This window comes from Heterodontus francisci, chromosome 3, assembly GCF_036365525.1.
Source record: "Heterodontus francisci isolate sHetFra1 chromosome 3, sHetFra1.hap1, whole genome shotgun sequence".
NCBI classification, from domain to species: Eukaryota; Metazoa; Chordata; class Chondrichthyes; order Heterodontiformes; family Heterodontidae; genus Heterodontus; species Heterodontus francisci.
In genome coordinates this window covers 195,500,647-195,515,436 of record NC_090373.1, presented here as the reverse complement: position 1 = coordinate 195,515,436, position 14,790 = coordinate 195,500,647, and the positions used below count along the sequence as shown (strand labels likewise).

General features: G+C 56.1%; 1 protein-coding gene across 11 annotated transcripts in view; it reads right to left on the bottom strand.

Annotated features, from left to right (window-relative positions):
- LOC137365608 (toll-like receptor 5) overlaps window positions 1-7,546 on the bottom strand; it is an 82,556-nt gene extending 75,010 nt beyond the window's left edge. For 3 of the 11 annotated variants that reach the window (XM_068028012.1, XM_068028009.1, XM_068028019.1), the window contains exon 1: window positions 7,463-7,546. The gene's annotated coding sequence lies outside the window, so the exon portion shown is untranslated. The other 8 variants (XM_068028045.1, XM_068028044.1, XM_068027987.1 and 5 more) reach the window with 8 other exon arrangements.
- Window positions 7,547-14,790: the final 7,244 nt, after the last annotated feature.

Below are 14,790 nucleotides of genomic sequence, written 5' to 3'. Positions count from 1 at the left end.
ACAGTCCGGGGCTGAGAATATCACAGTCCGGGGCTGAGAATATCACAGTCCGGGGCTGAGAATATCACAGTCCGGGGCTGAGAGTGACACAGTCCGGGGCTGAGAGTGACACAGTCCGGGGCTGAGAGTGACACAGTCCGGGGCTGAGAGTGACACAGTCCGGGGCTGAGAGTGACACAGTCCGGGGCTGAGAGTGACACAGTCCGGGGCTGAGAGTGACACAATCCGGGGCTGAGAGTGACACAGTCCGGGGCTGAGAGTGACACAGTCCGGGGCTGAGAGTGACACAGTCCGGGGCTGAGAGTATCACAGTCCGGGGCTGAGAGTGACAACAGTCCGGGGCTGAGAGTATCACAGCCCGGGGCTGAGAGTGACACAGTCCGGGGCTGAGAGTGACACAGTCCGGGGCTGAGAGTAACAGAGTCCGGGGCTGAGAGTATCACAGCCCGGGGCTGAGAGTGACACAGCCCGGGGCTGAGAGTGACACAGTCCGGGGCTGAGAGTGACACAGTCCGGGGCTGAGAGTGACACAGTCCGGGGCTGAGAGTGACACAGTCCGGGGCTGAGAGTGACACAGTCCGGGGCTGAGAGTGACACAGTCCGGGGCTGAGAGTATCACAGTCCGGGGCTGAGAGTGACACAGTCCGGGGCTGAGAGTGACACAGTCCGGGGCTGAGAGTGACACAGTCCGGGGCTGAGAGTGACACAGTCCGGGGCTGAGAGTGACACAGTCCGGGGCTGAGAGTGACACAGTCCGGGGCTGAGAGTGACACAGTCCGGGGCTGAGAGGGACAGAGTCCGGGGCTGAGAGGGACAGAGTCCGGGGCTGAGAGGGACAGAGTCCGGGGCTGAGAGGGACAGAGTCCGGGGCTGACAGTGACACAGTCCGGGGCTGACAGTGACACAGTCCGGGGCTGACAGTGACACAGTCCGGGGCTGAGACTGACACAGTCCGGGGCTGAGAGTGACACAGTCCGGGGCTGAGAGTGACACAGTCCGGGGCTGAGAGTGACACAGTCCGGGGCTGAGAGTATCAGAGTCCGGGGCTGAGAGTAACAGAGTCCGGGGCTGAGAGTAACAGAGTCCGGGGCTGAGAGTGACACAGTCCGGGGCTGAGAGTGACACAGTCCGGGGCTGAGAGTGACACAGTCCGGGGCTGAGAGTAACAGAGTCCGGACTGAGAGTAACAGAGTCCGGACTGAGAGTAACAGAGTCCGGGCAGACGGTAACAGAGTCCGGGGCTGAGAGTAACAGAGACCGGACTGAGAGTAACAGAGTCCAGGGCTGAGAGTAACAGAGTCCGGACTGACAGTGACAGAGTCCAGACTGAGAGTAACAGAGTCCGGGACTGAGAGTAACAGAGTCCGGGACTGAGAGTAACAGAGTCCGGACTGAGAGTAACAGAGTCCGGGGCTGAGAGTAACAGAGACCGGACTGAGAGTAACAGAGTCCGGACTGAGAGTAACAGAGTCCGGACTGAGAGTAACAAAGTCCGGGGCTGAGAGTAACAGAGTCCGGGCAGACGGCAACAGAGTCCGGGGCTGAGAGTAACAGAGTCCGGACTGAGAGTAACAGAGTCCAGGGCTGAGAGTAACAGAGTCCGGACTGACAGTGACAGAGTCCGGACTGAGTGTAACAGAGTCCGGACTGAGTGTAACAGAGTCCGGACTGAGTGTATCAGAGTCCGGACTGAGTGTATCAGAGTCCGGACTGAGTGTATCAGAGTCCGGACTGAGTGTATCAGAGTCCGGACTGAGAGTGACAGAGTCCGGGGCTGAGAGTGACAGAGTCCGGACTGAGAGTGACAGAGTCCGGACTGAGAGTGACAGAGTCCGGACTGAGAGTGACAGAGTCCGGGGCTGAGAGTGACAGAGTCCGGACTGAGAGTGACAGAGTCCGGGGCTGACAGTGACACAGTCCGGGACTGAGAGGGACAGAGTCCAGGGCTGACAGTAACACAGTCCGGGGCTGAGAGTGACAGAGACCGGGCTGAGATTGACAGAGTCCAGGGCTGACAGTGACACAGTCCGGGGCTGAGAGTGACAGAGTCCGGGCTGAGAGTGACACAGTCCGGGGCTGAGAGTGACACAGTCCGGGGCTGAGAGTATCACAGTCCGGGGCTGAGAGTATCACAGTCCGGGGCTGAGAGTGACACAGTCCGGGGCTGAGAGTGACACAGTCCGGGGCTGAGAGTGACACAGTCCGGGGCTGAGAGTGACACAGTCCGGGGCTGAGAGTGACACAGTCCGGGGCTGAGAGTGACACAGTCCGGGGCTGAGAGTGACACAGTCCGGGGCTGAGAGTGACACAGTCCGGGGCTGAGAGTGACACAGTCCGGGGCTGAGAGTATCACAGTCCGGGGCTGAGAGTGACAACAGTCCGGGGCTGAGAGTATCACAGCCCGGGGCTGAGAGTGACACAGTCCGGGGCTGAGAGTGACACAGTCCGGGGCTGAGAGTAACAGAGTCCGGGGCTGAGAGTATCACAGCCCGGGGCTGAGAGTGACACAGCCCGGGGCTGAGAGTGACACAGTCCGGGGCTGAGAGTGACACAGTCCGGGGCTGAGAGTGACACAGTCCGGGGCTGAGAGTGACACAGTCCGGGGCTGAGAGTGACACAGTCCGGGGCTGAGAGTGACACAGTCCGGGGCTGAGAGTGACACAGTCCGGGGCTGAGAGTATCACAGTCCGGGGCTGAGAGTGACACAGTCCGGGGCTGAGAGTGACACAGTCCGGGGCTGAGAGTGACACAGTCCGGGGCTGAGAGTGACACAGTCCGGGGCTGAGAGGGACAGAGTCCGGGGCTGAGAGGGACAGAGTCCGGGGCTGAGAGGGACAGAGTCCGGGGCTGAGAGGGACAGAGTCCGGGGCTGAGAGGGACAGAGTCCGGGGCTGAGAGGGACAGAGTCCGGGGCTGACAGTGACACAGTCCGGGGCTGACAGTGACACAGTCCGGGGCTGACAGTGACACAGTCCGGGGCTGAGACTGACACAGTCCGGGGCTGAGAGTGACACAGTCCGGGGCTGAGAGTGACACAGTCCGGGGCTGAGAGTGACACAGTCCGGGGCTGAGAGTGACACAGTCCGGGGCTGAGAGTGACACAGTCCGGGGCTGAGAGTGACACAGTCCGGGGCTGAGAGTATCACAGTCCGGGGCTGAGAGTGACACAGTCCGGGGCTGAGAGTGACACAGTCCGGGGCTGAGAGTGACACAGTCCGGGGCTGAGAGTGACAGAGTCCGGGGCTGAGAGTGACAGAGTCCGGGGCTGAGAGTGACAGAGTCCGGGGCTGAGAGTAACACAGTCCGGGGCTGAGAGTAACACAGTCCGGGGCTGAGAGTAACACAGTCCGGGGCTGAGAGTAACACAGTCCGGGGCTGAGAGTAACACAGTCAGGGGCTGAGAGTAACACAGTCAGGGGCTGAGAGTAACACAGTCCGGGGCTGAGAGTAACACAGTCCGGGGCTGAGAGTATCACAGTCCGGGGCTGAGAGTGACAGAGTCCGGGGCTGAGAGTGACACAGTCCGGGGCTGAGAGTGACACAGTCCGGGGCTGAGAGTATCACAGTCCGGGGCTGAGAGTATCACAGTCCGGGGCTGAGAGTGACACAGTCCGGGGCTGAGAGTGACACAGTCCGGGGCTGAGAGTGACAGAGTCCGGGGCTGAGAGTGACACAGTCCGGGGCTGAGAGTGACACAGTCCGGGGCTGAGAGTGACACAGTCCGGGGCTGAGAGTGACACAGTCCGGGGCTGAGAGTGACACAGTCCGGGGCTGAGAGTGACACAGTCCGGGGCTGAGAGTGACACAGTCCGGGGCTGAGAGTGACACAGTCCGGGGCTGAGAGGAACACAGTCCGGGGCTGAGAGTAACACAGTCCGGGGCTGAGAGTAACAGAGTCCGGGGCTGAGAGCGACACAGTCCGGGGCTGAGAGCGACAGAGTCCGGGGCTGAGAGCGACAGAGTCCGGGGCTGAGAGCGACACAGTCCGGGGCTGAGAGCGACACAGTCCGGGGCTGAGAGCGACACAGTCCGGGGCTGAGAGCGACACAGTCCGGGGCTGAGAGCGACACAGTCCGGGGCTGAGAGCGACACAGTCCGGGGCTGAGAGCGACACAGTCCGGGGCTGAGAGCGACACAGTCCGGGGCTGAGAGCGACAGAGTCCGGGGCTGAGAGCGACACAGTCCGGGGCTGAGAGCGACAGAGTCCGGGGCTGAGAGCGACACAGTCCGGGGCTGAGAGCGACACAGTCCGGGGCTGAGAGTATCACAGTCCGGGGCTGAGAGTGACACAGTCCGGGGCTGAGAGTGACACAGTCCGGGGCTGAGAGTTACAGAGTCCGGGGCTGAGAGTAACAGAGTCCGGGGCTGAGAGTAACAGAGTCCGAGGCTGAGAGTGACACAGTCCGGGGCTGAGAGTGACACAGTCCGGGGCTGAGAGTGACACAGTCCGGGGCTGAGAGTGACACAGTCCGGGGCTGAGAGTGACACAGTCCGGGGCTGAGAGTGACACAGTCCGGGGCTGAGAGTGACACAGTCCGGGGCTGAGAGTATCACAGTCCGGGGCTGAGAGTGACAGAGTCCGGGGCTGAGAGTGACACAGTCCGGGGCTGAGAGTGACACAGTCCGGGGCTGAGAGTGACACAGTCCGGGGCTGACAGTGACACAGTCCGGGGCTGACAGTGACACAGTCCGGGGCTGAGAGTGACACAGTCCGGGGCTGAGAGTGACAGAGTCCGGGGCTGAGAGTGACAGAGTCCGGGGCTGAGAGTGACACAGTCCGGGGCTGAGAGTAACACAGTGCGGGGCTGAGAGTATCACAGTGCGGGGCTGAGAGTATCACAGTCCGGGGCTGAGAGTGACACAGTCCGGGGCTGAGAGTGACACAGTCCGGGGCTGAGAGTGACACAGTCCGGGGCTGAGAGTGACACAGTCCGGGGCTGAGAGTGACACAGTCCGGGGCTGAGAGTGACACAGTCCGGGGCTGAGAGTATCACAGTCCGGGGCTGAGAGTGACAGAGTCCGGGGCTGAGAGTGACAGAGTCCGGGGCTGAGAGTGACAGAGTCCGGGGCTGAGAGTGACACAGTCCGGGGCTGAGAGTAACAGAGTCCGGGGCTGAGAGTGACACAGTCCGGGGCTGAGAGTGACACAGTCCGGGGCTGAGAGTGACACAGTCCGAGGCTGAGAGTAACAGAGTCCGGGGCTGAGAGTAACACAGTCCGAGGCTGAGAGTAACACAGTCCGGGGCTGAGAGTAACACAGTCCGGGGCTGAGAGTGACACTGTCCGGGGCTGAGAGTGACACTGTCCGGGGCTGAGAGTGACAGAGTCCGAGGCTGAGAGTGACAGAGTCCGGGGCTGAGAGTATCACAGTCCGGGGCTGAGAGTGACACAGTCCGGGGCTGAGAGTGACACAGTCCGGGGCTGAGAGTGACACAGTCCGGGGCTGAGAGTGACACAGTCCGGGGCTGAGAGTGACACAGTCCGGGGCTGAGAGTATCACAGTCCGGGGCTGAGAGTATCACAGTCCGGGGCTGAGAGTGACACAGTCCGGGGCTGAGAGTGACACAGTCCGGGGCTGAGAGTGACACAGTCCGGGGCTGAGAGTATCACAGTCCGGGGCTGAGAGTGACAGAGTCCGGGGCTGAGAGTAACACAGTCCGAGGCTGAGAGTAACACAGTCCGGGGCTGAGAGTGACACAGTCCGGGGCTGAGAGTGACACAGTCCGGGGCTGAGAGTGACACAGTCCGGGGCTGAGAGTGACAGAGTCCGGGATGAGAGTGACAGAGTCCGGGGCTGAGAGTGACAGAGTCCGGGGCTGAGAGTGACAGAGTCCGGGGCTGAGAGTATCACAGTCCGGGGCTGAGAGTGACACAGTCCGGGGCTGAGAGTGACACAGTCCGGGGCTGAGAGTGACACAGTCCGGGGCTGAGAGTATCACAGTCCGGGGCTGAGAGTGACACAGTCCGAGGCTGAGAGTATCACAGTCCGGGGCTGAGAGTGACACAGTCCGGGGCTGAGAGTAACACAGTCCGGGGCTGAGAGTATCACAGTCCGAGGCTGAGAGTGACAGAGTCCGGGGCTGAGAGTGACACAGTCCGGGGCTGAGAGTGACACAGTCCGGGGCTGAGAGTGACACAGTCCGGGGCTGAGAGTAACACAGTCCGGGGCTGAGAGTATCACAGTCCGGGGCTGAGAGTAACACAGTCCGAGGCTGAGAGTATCACAGTCCGGGGCTGAGAGTGACACAGTCCGAGGCTGAGAGTATCACAGTCCGGGGCTGAGAGTGACACAGTCCGAGGCTGAGAGTATCACAGTCCGGGGCTGAGAGTATCACAGTCCGGGGCTGAGAGTGACACAGTCCGGGGCTGAGAGTAACACAGTCCGGGGCTGAGAGTGACACAGTCCGAGGCTGAGAGTATCACAGTCCGGGTCTGAGAGTGACACAGTCCGGGGCTGAGAGTATCACAGTCCGGGGCTGAGAGTATCACAGTCCGGGTCTGAGAGTGACACAGTCCGGGGCTGAGAGTAACACAGTCCGGGGCTGAGAGTATCACAGTCCGGGGCTGAGAGTGACACAGTCCGGGGCTGAGAGTATCACAGTCCGGGGCTGAGAGTAACACAGTCCGGGGCTGAGAGTAACACAGTCCGGGGCTGAGAGTATCACAGTCCGGGGCTGAGAGTATCACAGTCCGGGGCTGAGAGTGACACAGTCCGGGGCTGAGAGTATCACAGTCCGGGGCTGAGAGTATCACAGTCCGGGGCTGAGAGTGACACAGTCCGAGGCTGAGAGTATCACAGTCCGGGTCTGAGAGTGACACAGTCCGGGGCTGAGAGTATCACAGTCCGGGGCTGAGAGTATCACAGTCCGGGTCTGAGAGTGACACAGTCCGGGGCTGAGAGTAACACAGTCCGGGGCTGAGAGTATCACAGTCCGGGGCTGAGAGTGACACAGTCCGGGGCTGAGAGTATCACAGTCCGGGGCTGAGAGTAACACAGTCCGGGGCTGAGAGTAACACAGTCCGGGGCTGAGAGTATCACAGTCCGGGGCTGAGAGTATCACAGTCCGGGGCTGAGAGTGACACAGTCCGGGGCTGAGAGTATCACAGTCCGGGGCTGAGAGTATCACAGTCCGGGGCTGAGAGTATCACAGTCCGGGGCTGAGAGTGACACAGTCCGGGGCTGAGAGTGACACAGTCCGGGGCTGAGAGTGACACAGTCCGGGGCTGAGAGTAACACAGTCCGGGGCTGAGAGTAACACAGTCCGGGGCTGAGAGTAACACAGTCCGGGGCTGAGAGTGACACAGTCCGGGGCTGGGAACAGCTCAGGTTTGAGAATCCCCGCAGTTCAGTGAAACACGCACCTGTCTCTCTCTCTCGGGAACGAGGAAACCTTTAAAGATGAAACATCCCAACCTGATAAACTGAAATGTAATCACAAGGATTTAACTAAACATGTTTTACCGACTTCTCAGTGAGTGCAGCTCCTGGTGGAGACTCCGAGCCGCGGATCACGGCGGCAACACTCGAAACATTAACAAGGAAACTGACCACAGTGCGGGGATACATCCCCGCCCCCACAGGCAGACAGACATCCCCGCCCCCACAGGCAGACAGACATCCCCGCCCCCACAGGCAGACAGGCATCCCCGCCCCCACAGACAGACAGGCATCCCCGCCCCCACAGGCAGACAGACATCCCCGCCCCCACAGGCAGACAGACATCCCCGCCCCCACAGGCAGACAGGCATCCCCGCCCCCACAGACAGACAGACCTCCCCGCCCCCACAGGCAGACAGACATCCCCGCCCCCACAGACAGACAGACATCCCCGCCCCCACAGGCAGACAGACATCCCCGCCCCCACAGACAGACAGACATCCCCGCCCCACAGGCAGACAGACATCCCCGCCCCCACAGACAGACAGACCTCCCCGCCCCCACAGGCAGACAGACATCCCCGCCCCCACAGACAGACAGACATCCCCGCCCCCACAGGCAGACAGACATCCCCGCCCCCACAGGCAGACTGACATCCTCGCCCCCACATGCAGACAGACATCCCCGCCCCCACAGGCAGACTGACATCCCCGCCCCCACGGACAGACAGACATCCCCGCCCCCACAGACAGACAGATTGGCCCGCTCCCAGAGACAACACCCGCCCCACCGCAACAGGCAGACAGACAGCCTCACCCACACAAACAGTCTGCCCCACCCTTACAGACAGCCTCTTCCTCACAGCCAACCAGGCGAGGCAGTGGTATTGTCACTGGATGAGTAACGCAGAGACCCAGGGTATTTCCCTGGGGACCTGGGTTCGAATCCCACCACAGCAGAAGGTGGAATTTGAATTTAATTAATAAATCTGGAATTAAAAGCTAGTCTAATGATGGCCATGAAACCATTGTCGATTGTTGTAAAAACCCATCTGGTTCACTAATGTCCTTTAGGGAAGGAAATCTGCTGTCCTTACCTGGTCTGGTCTACATGTGACTCCAGACCCACAGCAATGTGGTTAACTCTTACATGCCCTCTGAAATAGCCTAGCAAGCCACTCAGTTGTATCTAACTGCTACGAAGCCAATAAAAAGGAATGAAACAGGATGGACCACCCGGCATCGACCTAGGCACCGGAATTGACAACGGCAAACCCGGCCCTGTCAACCCTGCAATGTCCTCCTTAATAACATCTGGGGGCTTGTGCCAAAGTTGGGAGAGCTGTCCCACAGACTAGTCAAGCAACAGCCTGACATAGTCATTCTCACGGAATCATACCTTACAGCCTATGTCCCAGACACTGCAATCACTATCCCTGGGTATGTCCTGTCCCACCGGCAGTGGGACAGTGGTCTACAGTAGGGAGGGAGTTGCCCTGGGAGTCCTCAACATCGACTCCGGACCCCATGAAGTCTCATGGCATCAGGTCAAACATGGACAAGGTAACCTCCTACTGATTACCACCTACCGCCCTCCCTCAGCTGATGACTCAGTACTCCTCCATGTTGAACAGCACTTGGAGGAAGCACCGAGGGTGGCAAGGGCACAGAATGTACTCTGGGTGGGGGACTTCAATGTCCATCACCAAGAATGGTTTAGTACTGACCGAGCTGGCCGAGTCCTAAAGGACATAGCTGCTAGACTGGGTCTGCGGCAGGTGGTGAGGGAATCAACAAAAGGGAAAAACAGACTTGACCTCATCCTCACCAATCTGCCTGCCGCAGATGCATCTGTCCATGATAGTATTGGGAGGAGTGACCACCGCACAGTCCTTGTGGAGACGAAGTCCTGCCTTCACATTGAGGATACCGTCCATCGTGTTGTGTGGCACTATCACCGTGCTAAATGGGATAGATTTCGAACAGATCTAGCAATGCAAAACTGGGCATCCATGAGGCGCTGTGGGTCATCAGCAGCAGCAGAATTGTACTCAACCACAATCTGTAACCTCATGGCCCGGCATATCCTCCACTCTACCATTACCATCAAGCCAGGAGACCAACCCTGGTTCAATGAGGAGTGCAGGAGGGCATGCCAGGAGCAGCACCAGGCATACCTCAAAATGAGGTGTCAACCTGGTGAAGCTACAACACAGGACTATCTGCGTGCCAAACTGCGTAAGCAGCATGCGATAGACAGAGCTAAGCGATCCCATAACCAACGGATCAGATCTAAGCTCTGCAGTCCTGCCACAACAGCCGTGAATGGTGGTGGAAAATTAAACAACTAACTGGAGGAGGTGGCTCCACAAATATCCCCATCCTCAATGATGGGGGAGCCTCACACATCAGTGCAAAAGATAAGGCTGAAGCATTTGCAAAAATCTTCAGCCAGAAGTGCCGAGTTGATGATCCATCTCGGCCTCCTCCTGAAGTCCCCAGCATCACAGGTGCCAGACTTCAGCCAATTCGATTCACTCCGCGTGATATCAAGAGACGACTGAAGGCACTGGATACTGCAAAGGCTATGGGTCCTGACAACATTCCGGAAATTGTACTGAAGACCTGTGCTCCAGAACTTGCCACACCCCTAGCTAAGCTGTTCCAGAATAGCCACAACACTGGCATCTTCCCGGCAATGTGGAAAATTGCCCAGGTATGTCCTGTACACAAAAAGCAGGACAAATCCAACCCGACCAATTACCGCCCCATCAGCCTACTCTCAATCATCAGTAAAGTGATGGAAGGTGTCATCAACAGTGCCATCAAGCGGCACTTGCTTAGCAATAACCTGCTCAGTGACGCTCAGTTTGGGTTCTGCCAGGGCCACTTAGCTCCGGACCTCATTACAGCCTTGGTTCAAACATGGACAAAAGAACTGAACTCAAGAGGTGAGGTGAGAGTGACTGCCCTTGACATCAAGGCAGCATTTGACCAAGTATGGCATCAAGGAGCCCTAGCAAAACTGAAGGCAATGGGAATCAGGGGAAAACTCTCCGCTGGTTGGAATCATACCTAGCGCAAAGGAAGATGGCTGTGGTTGTTGGAGGTCAATCATCTCAGCTCCAGGACATCACTGCAGGAGTTCCTCAGGGTAGTGTCCTCGGCCCAACCATCTTCAGCTGTTTCATCAATGACCTTCCTTCAATCATAAGGTCAGAAGTGGGGATGTTCGCTGATGATTGCACAATGTTCAGCACCATTTGCAACTCCTCAGATACTGAAGCAGTCTGTGTAGAAATGCAGCAAGACCTGTACAATATCCAGGCTTGGGCTGATAAGTGGCAAATAATATTCGCGCCACACAAGTGCCAGGCAATGACCATCTCCAACAAGAGAGATCTAACCATCTCCCCTTGACATTCAATGGCATTACCACCGCTGAATCCCCCACTATCATCATTCTGGGGGCTACCATTGACCAGAAACTGAACTGGAGTAGCCATATAAATACCGTGGCTACAAGAGCAGGTCAGAGGCTAGGAATCCTGCGGCGAATAATTCACCTCCTGACTCCCCAAAGCCTGTCCACCATCTACAAGGCACAAGTCAGGAGTGTATTGGAATACTCTCCACTTGCCTGGATGGGTGCAGCTCCAACAACACTCAAGAAGCTCGACACCATCCAGGACAAAGCAGCCTGCTTGATTGGCACACCATCTACAATAATTCACTCCCTCCACCACCGACGCACAGTGGCAGCAGTGTGTACCATCTACAAGATGCACTGCAGCAATGTACCAAGGCTCCTTAGACAGCACCTTCCAAACCCGCGACCTCTGCCAACTAGAAGGACAAGGGCAGCAAATGCATGGGAACATCACCACCTGCAAGTTCCCCTCCAAGTCACACAGCATCCTGACTTGGAACTATATCGCCGTTCCTTCACTGTTGCTGGGTCAAAATCCTGGAACTCTCTTCCTAACAGCATTGTGGATGTACCTACCTCACATGGACTGCAATGGTTCAAGAAGGCAGCTCACCACCACCTTCTCAAGGGCAATTAGGGATGGACGATAAATGCTGGCCTGGCCAGTGACACCCAGATCCCATGAATGAAATAAAACAAAAGACAGCCCCTCCTCACAGTCTAATGACCATAAAACCACTGTCGATTGTTGTAAAAACCCATCTGGTTCACTAATGCCCTTTAGGGCTAAAAGGGGTCATGAAATATCTTTAGCAAACAGGGTTAAGGAAAATCCCAAAGCCTTTTATTCATATATAAGGAGCAAGAGGGTAACTAGAGAAAGGATTGGCCCACTCAAGGACAAAGGAGGAAAGTTATGCGTGGAGTCAGAGAAAATGGGTGAGATTCTAAACGAGTACTTTGCATCGGTATTCACCGAGGAGAGGGACATGATGGATGTTGAGGTTAGGGACAGATGTTTGATTACTCTAGGTCAAGTCGGCATAAGGAGGGAGGAAGTGTTGGGTATTCTAAAAGGCATTAAGGTGGACAAGTCCCCAGGTCCGGATGGGATCTATCCCAGGTTACTGAGGGAAGAGAGAGAGGAAATAGATTAGATTAGAGATACAGCACTGAAACAGGCCCTTCAGCCCACCGAGTCTGTGCCGACCATCAACCACCCATTTATACTAATCCTACACTAATCCCATATTCCTACCAAACATCTCCACCTGTCCCTATATTTCTCTACCACCTACCTATACTAGTGACAATTTATAATGGCCAATTTACCTACCAACCTGCAAGTCTTTTGGCTTGTGGGAGGAAACCGGAGCACCCGGAGAAAACCCACGCAGACACAGGGAGAACTTGCAAACTCCACACAGGCAGTACCCAGAATCGAACCCGGGTCCCTGGAGCTGTGAGGCTGCAGTGCTAACCACTGTACCACTGTGCCGCCCCTTAGCTGGGGCCTGAACAGATATCTTTGCAGCATCCTTAAACACGGGTGAGGTCCCGGAGGACTGGAGAATTGCTAATGTTGTCCCCTTGTTTAAGAAGGGTAGCAGGGATAATCCAGGTAATTATAGACCGGTGAGCCTGACGTCAGTGGTAGGGAAGCTGCTGGAGAAGATACTGAGGGATAGGATCTATTCACATTTGGAAGAAAATGGGCTTATCAGTGATAGGCAACATGGTTTTGTGCAGGGAAGGTCATGTCTTACCAACTTAATAGAATTCTTTGAGGAAGTGACAAAGTTGATTGATGAGGGAAGGGCTGTCGATGTCATATATATGGACTTCAGTAAGGCGTTTGATAAGGTTCCCCATGGTAGGCTGATGGAGAAAGTGAAGTCGCATGGGGTCCAGGGTGTACTAGCTAGATGGATAAAGAACTAGCTGGGCAACAGGAGACAGAGAGTAGCAGTGGAAGGGAGTTTCTCAAAATGGAGACGTGTGACCAGTGGTGTTCCACAGGGATCCGTGCTGGGACCACTGTTGTTTGTGATATACATAAATGATTTGGAGAAAAGTATAGGTGGACTGATTAGCAAGTTTGCAGACGACACTAAGATTGGTGGAGTAGCAGATAGTGAAGGGGACTGTCAGAGAATACAGCAGAATATAAATAGATTGGAGAGTTGGGCAGAGAAATGGCAGATGGAGTTCAATCAGGGCAAATGCGAGGTGATGCATTTTGGAAGATCCAATTCAAGAGTGAACTATACAGTAAATGGAAAAGTCCTGGGGAAAATTGATGTACAGAGAGATTTGGGTGTTCAGGTCCATTGTTCCCTGAAGGTGGCAACGCAAGTCAATAGAGTGGTCAAGAAGGCATACGGCATGCTTTCCTTCATCGGACGGGGTATTGAGTACAAGGGTTGGCAGGTCATGTTACAGTTGTATAAGACTTTGGTTCGGCCACATTTGGAATACTGCGTGCAGTATGTAGATGCTTTGGAGAGGGTGCAGAGGAGGTTCACCAGGATGTTGCCTGGTATGGAGGGCGCTAGCTATGAAGAGAGGTTGAGCAGATTAGGATTATTTTCATTAGAAAGACGGAGGTTGAGGGGGGACCTGATTGAGGTGTACAAAATCATGAGAGGTCTGGACAGGGTGGATAGCAAGAAGCTTTTTCCCAGAGTGGGGGATTCAATTACTAGGGGTCACGAGTTCAAAGTGAGAGGGGAAAAGTTTAGGGGGGATATGCGTGGAAAGTTCTTTACGCAGAGGATGGTGGGTGCCTGGAACGCGTTGCCAGCGGAGGTGGTAGACGCGGGCATGATAGCGTCTTTTAAGATGTATCTAGACAGATACATGAATGGGCAGGAAGCAAAGAGATACAGACCCTTAGAAAATAGGCGACAGGTTTAGATAGAGGATCTGGATCGGCGCAGGCTTGGAGGGCCGAAGGGCCTGTTCCTGTGCTGTAATTTTCTTTGCTCTTTGTTCTTTGAAGGAAATCTGCTGTCCTTACCTGGTCTGGCCTACATGTGACTCCAGACCCACAGCAATGTGGTTGACTCTTACGTGCCCTCTGAAATGGCTCGCAAACCACTCAGTTTAAGGGCAATTAGGGATGGGCAATAAATGTTGGCCTAGCCAGCGACGCCCACATCCCACAAAACGAATAAAAAAAATATAGACAGACAGTCCCTCCTTCACAGATAGACAGACATCTTGGCATTTCTTCGCGGATGAAGATTTTGGGACGGTTGTGTCATCGGTTGCAGGCCCGGTGGTGATTAGTCAGGCCTATCCATGACCTTCAAATTCTCCCACAGCAGGTACAAATGAAGGTGTAGCCGCTGCTGGGGGAAATTGGATCTATTCTTCTCCTCCTTTTCTCTTTCATGCTGGTTCTTTGCTCAGTCTCAAAGGTGTCTGTAGCCCTCCCGATGTAGCATCTCCAAGCATCACGATCTATGGCCTGCGCTTCCCACTGGTGATGGTCGATGCGCCACACAGGGAGGGACCTCCTCAAGGAGTCCTTGAAACATATGCGTGGGGCCCCTCTGTTCCTTTACCCGTGGTCAGCTCTCCATACAACACAATCTTGGGCAGGCAACTGTCGTCCATCCGGGCAACGTGACCCGCCCAACGCAGTTGGTTTTGCAGGAGGATGGCCTTGAAGCTGGTGATGTTGGATGTTTCCAGGCCTTCAATGTTTGAGATGCGATCCTGCCAGCGGATCTTGACACGACATCATACAGAAGGGTGGTGAGGACTATGGCTTTGTACACTTTTAGTTTGGTCTGTGCTCTGAGGCTGTGGTTGCTCCACACACGTTTGTAGAGTCTGCCAAATGTTCTAAAACAAGAAATGCTGGAAATACTCAGCAGGTCTGGCAGCATCTGTGGAGAGAGAAGCAGAGTTAACGTTTCAGGTCAGTGACCCTACTTTTGATGAAGGGTCACTGACCTGAAACGTTAATTCTGCTT